Source organism: Physeter macrocephalus, chromosome 9, assembly GCF_002837175.3.
Source record: "Physeter macrocephalus isolate SW-GA chromosome 9, ASM283717v5, whole genome shotgun sequence".
Classification (NCBI taxonomy): Eukaryota; Metazoa; Chordata; class Mammalia; order Artiodactyla; family Physeteridae; genus Physeter; species Physeter macrocephalus.
Genome location: NC_041222.1, coordinates 70,147,673 through 70,155,591, shown reverse-complemented (window position 1 = coordinate 70,155,591; position 7,919 = coordinate 70,147,673).

Genomic DNA, 7,919 nt, shown 5'->3' with positions numbered 1-7,919 from the left:
TATCATAATACATGCTACGGGGCTTCTTAAGATGAGTTAATATAACTAAGAAATCTCCTGGAGCCAGTAGCCTATAGGTGTCTGAAGGCAGATGACAGTGTGGGATGAGAAAGGCAGGATCTTGCTAATCCTATGATTGTAGTCCTGGAAGGTGATGGAAGTGGCATTTACAGGTGGATTTCACCAGTGTGTCATTTATACCTGGATGCTTATATAGAATCTGGTGGAATCCATAATTCAAAACACAACCCCTGGTTCAAATAAGGCATTTCTACTTTGCACTGTAAACTTTTGAGTCCATAAAGCTGGGTTTCCATCTCAGCTATGGAAGTTTAAAACTGCATGGCTTTGGGCAGATTATTTAACCTATCAGAATTTCTTAGTTATTCTACTGTAAATGGTGAGTCCTCATACATATCTCACACAATTGTTGTGAGAAGAAAATGTTCTGATGTTTGTAAGATGTTTACTGCAATGCCTGGTACATAGAAAGAACTGGCTGTTTTTATTTCTCATTATTAACAATATATTTATTACTCATAACATAACATAGTTGATATATTTGCTCAGCACATATGCTTGTTCTTTTTTCTTCATCTTCTATTATTCTGAATTATCTTTTTCATATTTTCTACAGTACAGGGATTCTTTGATAATGGGCCCACATGTCCTTATATTTGGAGAGGCATAATTTGCTTATCTGCCAATGCTTGTATGTTCTGAACATGACCTGTAGGCAGTGGAGCTCTTCAGCTGAGGATTTCTATCTAAACAAGTTTATGTGTGATCAGTATTTTGGTAACATTTTCCATAGGCTTCTCTATCTTAGGATAGAACAGATACCTTTTTGCCAATTTTAGGTAAACTAGTCTGTAAAGATAGAAAATCTATTAGTTTTATGATACCATGATATCTGAAATTGTGGATATCTCAGATATAAATATTGCAATCTCTGTAATTATCTATATTTAATAGGAATCACTATGATAACTATTTTATAGGGAAGCTATATTCCTTTTAGTAGGTCTTTTCCTCTTTGAACTATGAGTTCTCATTGCTTCTCTTTTATTTATGCATATTACATGATCAATTCATGGCAGAACAAGCTAAAGATACAGTTTTTACCTTTCTCTATTTGTCCTTGGCTCCATTTTCAACATACCAAGAATGGGAAGGAGGGATAAAAGGCAAAGAAGAATTTTTGTGATGATTGTTTTCAAATTCATGCACAGAACACATCTATCATAGCATGTTTATCTTGTCAAAACAAATGATCCTCTGTCTATATCCAAATTAGGAAGGAGGTAGAATAATTCAGTAGTTTAGTGGTTGGACTCTGGAGTCATATTTGAATCGAACCCTAGCTCTATAACTGTGTAGCTGTTTAACAAGGTCATCTGTAAAATGGGACTTTTAGTGTAGTACTTCTTATTTCTTAAGTGTGATATAATGATTCAATGAAATAGTAACTATACAGCACTTAGTACAGCTTCCTAAGCCCTCTAATAATAATTCAAAAGGTTCAGCCTGGGACCTAGGAATTTGCACATCTTTATAGCTATCACAGGGAATTCTGACTTAGATGGTCAATGGAGCAGTCTTCAAGATAATGTGACATATTGCTCTTTGTCAGTCTGGATCACAAAAGCCATATGTCTGTTTTGATCTATCTGACTTGATAACTTTCAAATTAAAAGATTGCTATAAATTTAATGAAAGGTTAATTGCAATTTTGACTTGACAAGCGGCCTAATTGGAACATATGTGTACATATATCCAAATGAACAGGAATGAATCAAATTCTGAGAATGAGAACTGATGCTTAGAATGTTGTGACAAATGATGTGTTTTTATTCAGTGAACAATTTTGAGGCTGATTCATAACAATGTCCTTGACAGTTATGTAGTCCAAGTCGATGGATAGAGAAATTTCTTACGAATGAATTGGTACTTACAGACTTTCCCTGGCCTGATTAAGAGATTTCATTTTCTAATTTACAAACATGAAACATAAGATTTTTATTACCATTGTGGTTAGTCATGCTACTCCAAATGCTAACCTTCATTTCCTAAACAGGTTATTAAAGTGAAAAACCAGTCCTTCAGATTTTCATTTGGTGGCTTTAATTTCGGTCCCTTCCCTCTAACTAAATAGAAGCCACTCTGCTTAGAGAATACTTATTCTATCCCTCCTCCCTCATGGTTTTTCTCTAATTTTCCTTCTAACTGCAACTCTTTTTCAAATCTTTATTTTTTCTTCAGTTTCTTAAATGTTGTTAGGGAAGACTAAAGGATTCAAGTGTGATTCCTCTGTCCCATGAAAACCCAGTCCTCTCCTATGAAAAGTGATGATTCAGATTTTCAAATTTTAGATGGGTTTCCAGCATGGTATTTGCCTTAACTCTTAGTTCCCATTCTTTGAGAATTGATAGTTGCTGCTTGTCTTCAGTTGCCTACTTTTCCCTTCAGGCTTCATATTTATTTGTGTTAACACTGGTTTTTAGAAAACCAGTGTGTCTATGACGGGTTACTGTTTCCCCAGTTTTTTGTTTTTGATGGCATATCAGCACATGAGTTTTTATTTCCTTTTATAAGCACTGCTCAGGAAGGACCATGAAAAAAATTTCCATAATCTTTCGTTTTAATTTATATTCATTTTCATTTTTTTACTTCAGTTTTTCATTTTTGCTAAGGTGTAACTAAAATTGTAATATCTTTCAATTTTGATTTGTTTTATAATTAAGTTCAAAAGATATTTATTGGTTTTTTAATATAATTGAACAAGCATTAAATATTTGTTAAATGATTAATGAATTAGTTATGTAGATAACATTGTTTCCACAAATACCTTCCTTGATCTACTACAGTATATTTTAGGTTGTATCAGATCTCATTTTTCTGTGTTGTACTGACATAAAAAACTATAAATTCAGGGTATATTCTGATCAAGTACCTTGCAAGTTATAAAGTATTTTTGAAAAAAATCTCTTGAGCACAGATTTAAAGAAGAGTGTATTTGTTTCTTTCCATTAGTTTTCAGATAAGATTTCTATATTTTTCTTTAAATATAGCTTAATCATTCAGAATCAGTGCAACTCTAAAACCATCTCCTTTTTTCCTTTTTATGATAGTTATTTAACCCAAATAGTATCAGCGTATGTATACTGCACATTTGATACTTATTAACAAAACAATTAGGTAGAACTATTTGAAACCCTTTTCTTGATCTTTTGCCTATTTTCATGTTTCAAAGTAGAGCATGGCAGTAAATATATTGAATATGTGCTACCACCAGACACTGACAGCGTGAATCAGTATGATGAGAGTGACAGTGCGGTCTACAGTAGTAAAGAACTTAGGCTATATAGTCTCACATTTGCTTCCTTTCCTCTCTTTTTAAAAAAAATTTACTGAATTGCTACTGCCATTGCTTACTTCTTCCCTTCCTTCAACAACTATTTATTTGACACTTATTATATATAAGAATTGTTTTTAGGCCTTAGAGTTTCAGCAATAAATAAGACAGAGAAGATCCCAGCTTTCAACAATCTTACGTTCCTCCAGTATTACCAGTAACTTGTCAGATATAGCATAATATAAGCAATTGTTGACTGTAAACAATATTTGATATATTAAAAATTGAAATTAAAAAAATTAATCAAACACTAAGTACCAGGCAATATTTTGAACACTTTACAAATATTGCCTACTATTATTTTCATTCTGCTCATAGGAAACCAAGGCACAGCAAGATTAAGCAGCCTGTCAAAGATTAAACAGTACTGGCTGAGTCAAGATTGAAACCAATGCAGAGTCAATACTCTTAACTACTCTGCTAGGCGGTAGAATCCTAGCTCTGCTCATTACATGGTGTGACCACCAGGGCAAATTTCTGAATATTTCTGGGCCTCAGTTTTATCATTTGTATAATGGGGACAAAAATAATAACAACCTCATTATAATGTTGTTTTGAGATTAGAATGTACCTTATCTAGTGCCTCCAAGGCACACAGTCGCTTTTAACAAATACTGTTTAAAGTTGATGTGACATGGAGGACAGTTATTACTACCACTGCCTCAATCAGACTTTCATATGAGAGGTTGTCTTCTTGACTGACATTGTAGTGCCTTTCTTGTTCCCTTTTTGTTTTCTGGGAATCCTCCTCATTGCTGTTTATGGCCCTGTCTCTTCCAAGGCTACAACTCAAGTGTCCCTTGTCCCACTTGAAACATCAGGACTTTAAATTTACTTCTTTGCTAATTTTTCTTAATTAAGAGGTCATTTTGCCAATGTGGCTGGTATTTAATTGCATTGGAAATAAAGGAATAGAAACAAGGGTGTGAATAGGATGAATCTTTTTGTGGATTTAAGCCTTTAAAGAGACAGAATTCCAAATAAAAGGAGGGGTATAGGGAGAGATTTGAGCAGGGATCTTAAAAGTTTCTAATGTAGTTATGACATTATTCCAAAGGGGTACTCCTCTCACCCCAGTATATCCCTCAGTGTCTGTCTTGGATATATTTTGGCAAATTAGAACGTTCTTCATGTAAGAATGGAAAAGGAACGTTTATAAAATTAAATATTCTGGCAGGTAAATCTGAGGTATCCTTTATTATTCTATCTAAGAGGACAATTACAATTGTTTGACAAATCATTTTGAGCAATCCAATTCAGAATTTGTCTGCATTCTTTTGATTTTATTTTGTTTTTTTACTAATACAATTAAAGTTGAATATAAGGAATGAATAGACTGAATTCAGAAATTGCCTTTTCAGAATTAAGCCATCTTAAGTCACGATTTATGAATACTGTTTTAAATTAAGAACACATTTTCCCAAAGTGAAGATACAGTTCCAAGTATCTTGGGCTAATCAGAAGAAGCATTTCGAATCATGAATTTTTATGAATATCACAATGCAGGTTGAAAGGGATAAAAAAATCGAGAGCATGTTTAATTGCATATGTGTTTAATGGAAAACAAATACACAAAATGATAAAATCTGATACATGTGACCCTCATTTACACTTCTAATTGTAAACCTATGGAAATGCCTTCCTTGTTATGCCTTCCCAGGCTTTCTATGAGGTTTTCTGGAATATTGATGATGAGATGCATTCTATATTATTAAATACAACAAAATAAAATTTTTATATTAAATGAATAAATGAATTGAAAAAAGGAGCCAGAGGAAGGATGCATCGAAATTAATGTCACTAAGGTACTTTCTAAGAGTTAGTCAGTATGAATTTGGTGCATTTTAAATAAAATACATTTTTATTTAAAGGTGCATATATTTTAAGTATGAGCTCCCACCTTCTATCAACAGATAAGAATATCAATAAATGATTTGATAGTACTTAATCTGTTGCCCCTTTGTTGATTGACTGCATTCAATTTACATATTGATTAATTTGTGTAGATTTATCAAATAGGATTCTTCTTTAAGACTGCCAGTTTTTTCCCCCTATTTATTGCGTGCATCTTTGGTTCTACAAAGTAAGGGTACTTGTATCAGTTGATTAATAGTAACTTGAACATCTGTCTTCTAGGTTTTTTTAAGAACAAAAAATCAAGGATTTAATTTTAAAGATAAATTGTTGCAACAGTCCAAGATATAAATTATAATCATCGTAGTATTTGGGTATTTTTCTGAATAGTTTTCATAGTTACAGGCCTTTTCAGTACCAAGAATAGACTATTCAAATTTAAGATAATGGAACCTCAGATAGTCACAGTGGTTGAGGCACTGCAATATTAAACTTGTAAAACAGTTGCATTTGGTGTACCAGGAAAAAACTCAGACTAATAGATTTCAGAAAGCTCTATAGCAAAGATTGGAGGCATTAAGATTGGCCACAAGTTATTTTTCTCTATATTCTCATTTTAGACCAAGGGTTGGCAGACATTTTCTTTACAGGACAAGACAGTAAATATTTTAGGGTATGTTGGACGTTTAATCACTGTTGTAACTACCAAACTCTACCACTGTAGCTTGAAAGCAGCCATAGAAAAAGCATATATGAAGAGTGTGGCCGTGTTCCAATACAGCTTCATTTATCAACACTTAAATTTAAATTTCATCTAACTTCCATGTGTCACAAATATTATTCTTTAATTTTTTTCTCCTATTTAAAATTGTAAAATTATTTTTAGCTCTTAGTACAGAAACAGGTTGAATTAGTCCTGTGATCTTAGTTTACCTTTCCCTGCCTTACACTAAGAGCTCCTCAAAGGCAGTGAAAGGGATCTTGTTTACCATGAAAGCCCCCAATACTGAGCATGTAATAGATACTCAGAAAATGTATGGGAAATAACTACTCTGAATGATGCCTTTAATTATAAATTTAATATTGATTTGTTTCTAATGTTGATTTTAACTTAGCAAATGAAACTTTTTTCTGTGTTTATATATGTATATTTATGTATATATGTTATATGTATATATGTGTATATATTTATGTATATATGTTATCTATATATAGGTATATATGTTATATGTATATATATTTATGTATATATGTTATCTGTATATATGTATATACGTTATATGTATATATTTATATATATTTATATATCCTTTCCTTAATTTCATGTATATTTATATTTAAATAGTTTCATTGAAGTATAATTTTATATGATAGAAAGAACTGACCTATCTTAAGTGTATAATCCAATGCTTTTAGTAAATTTACTGAGTTGGGCAGCCATCACAATAATCTAGTTTTTGAACATATCTATCATCACCATCATCCCAAAAAGATCCCATGTGACCATTTGCTGTCAATATCGGTTTATATATATTACAAAAATGGATTAATGTAATATTCTATTCTATTATATGCATCAAAAAATCAGAAGACGGGGGCTTCCCTGGTGGTGCAGTGGTTGAGAGTCCGCCTGACGATGCAGGGGACACGGGTTCGTGCCCCGGTCTGGGAAGAGCCCACATGCCGCGGAGCGGCTGGCCCATGAGCCATGGCCGCTGGGTGTGCGCGTCCAGAGCCTGTGCTCCACAACGGGAGAGGCCACAACAGTGAGAGGCCTGTGTACCGCAAAAAAAAAAAAAAAAAAAAAAAAAAAAAATATCAGAAGACAAATTTAGCCTTTATGAAGATATGTCAAAGCTTATGCTCTTGACACTTTTTAATTATTAACTCATGTAGTCCTCATCCAACCTAATGTGGTCGTTTATATTATTATCTACATTTTTTTAAACATCATTATCAGATTATAATTGCTTTACAATGGTGTGTTAGTTTCTGCTGCATAATAAAGTGAATCAGCTATACATAAACATATATCCCCGTATCTCTTCCCTCTTGCATCTCTCTCCCACCCTCCCTATCCCACCCTCGAGGTGGACACAAAGCATGGAGCTGATCTCCCTGTGCTATGTGGCTGCATCCCACTAGCTATTTTACATTTGGTAGTGTGTATATATATATACACGCCTCTCTCTCACTTCGTCCCACCTTACCCTTCCCCCTCCCTGTGTCCTCAAGTTCATTCTCTACGTCTGTGTCTTTATTCCTGTCCTGCCTCTAGGTACTTCAGAAACTTTTTTTTTTTTTTGTAGATTCCGTATACATGTGTTAGCATATGGTATTTGTTTTTCTCTTTCGGACTTACTTCACTCTGTATGACAGACTCTAGGTCCATCCACCTCACCACAGACAACTCAATTTTGTTTCTTTTTATGACTGAGTAATATTCCATTGTATATATGTGCCACATCTTCTTTATCCCTTCATCTGACGATGGACACTTAGGTTGCTTCCATGTCCTGGCTATTGTAAATAGAGCTGCAATGAACATTGCGGTGCATGACTCTTTTTTTTTTTTTTTTTTTTGTGGTATGCGGGCCTTCCTCTGTTGTGGCCTCTCCCGTTGCGGAGCACAGGCTCCGGACCCGCAGGC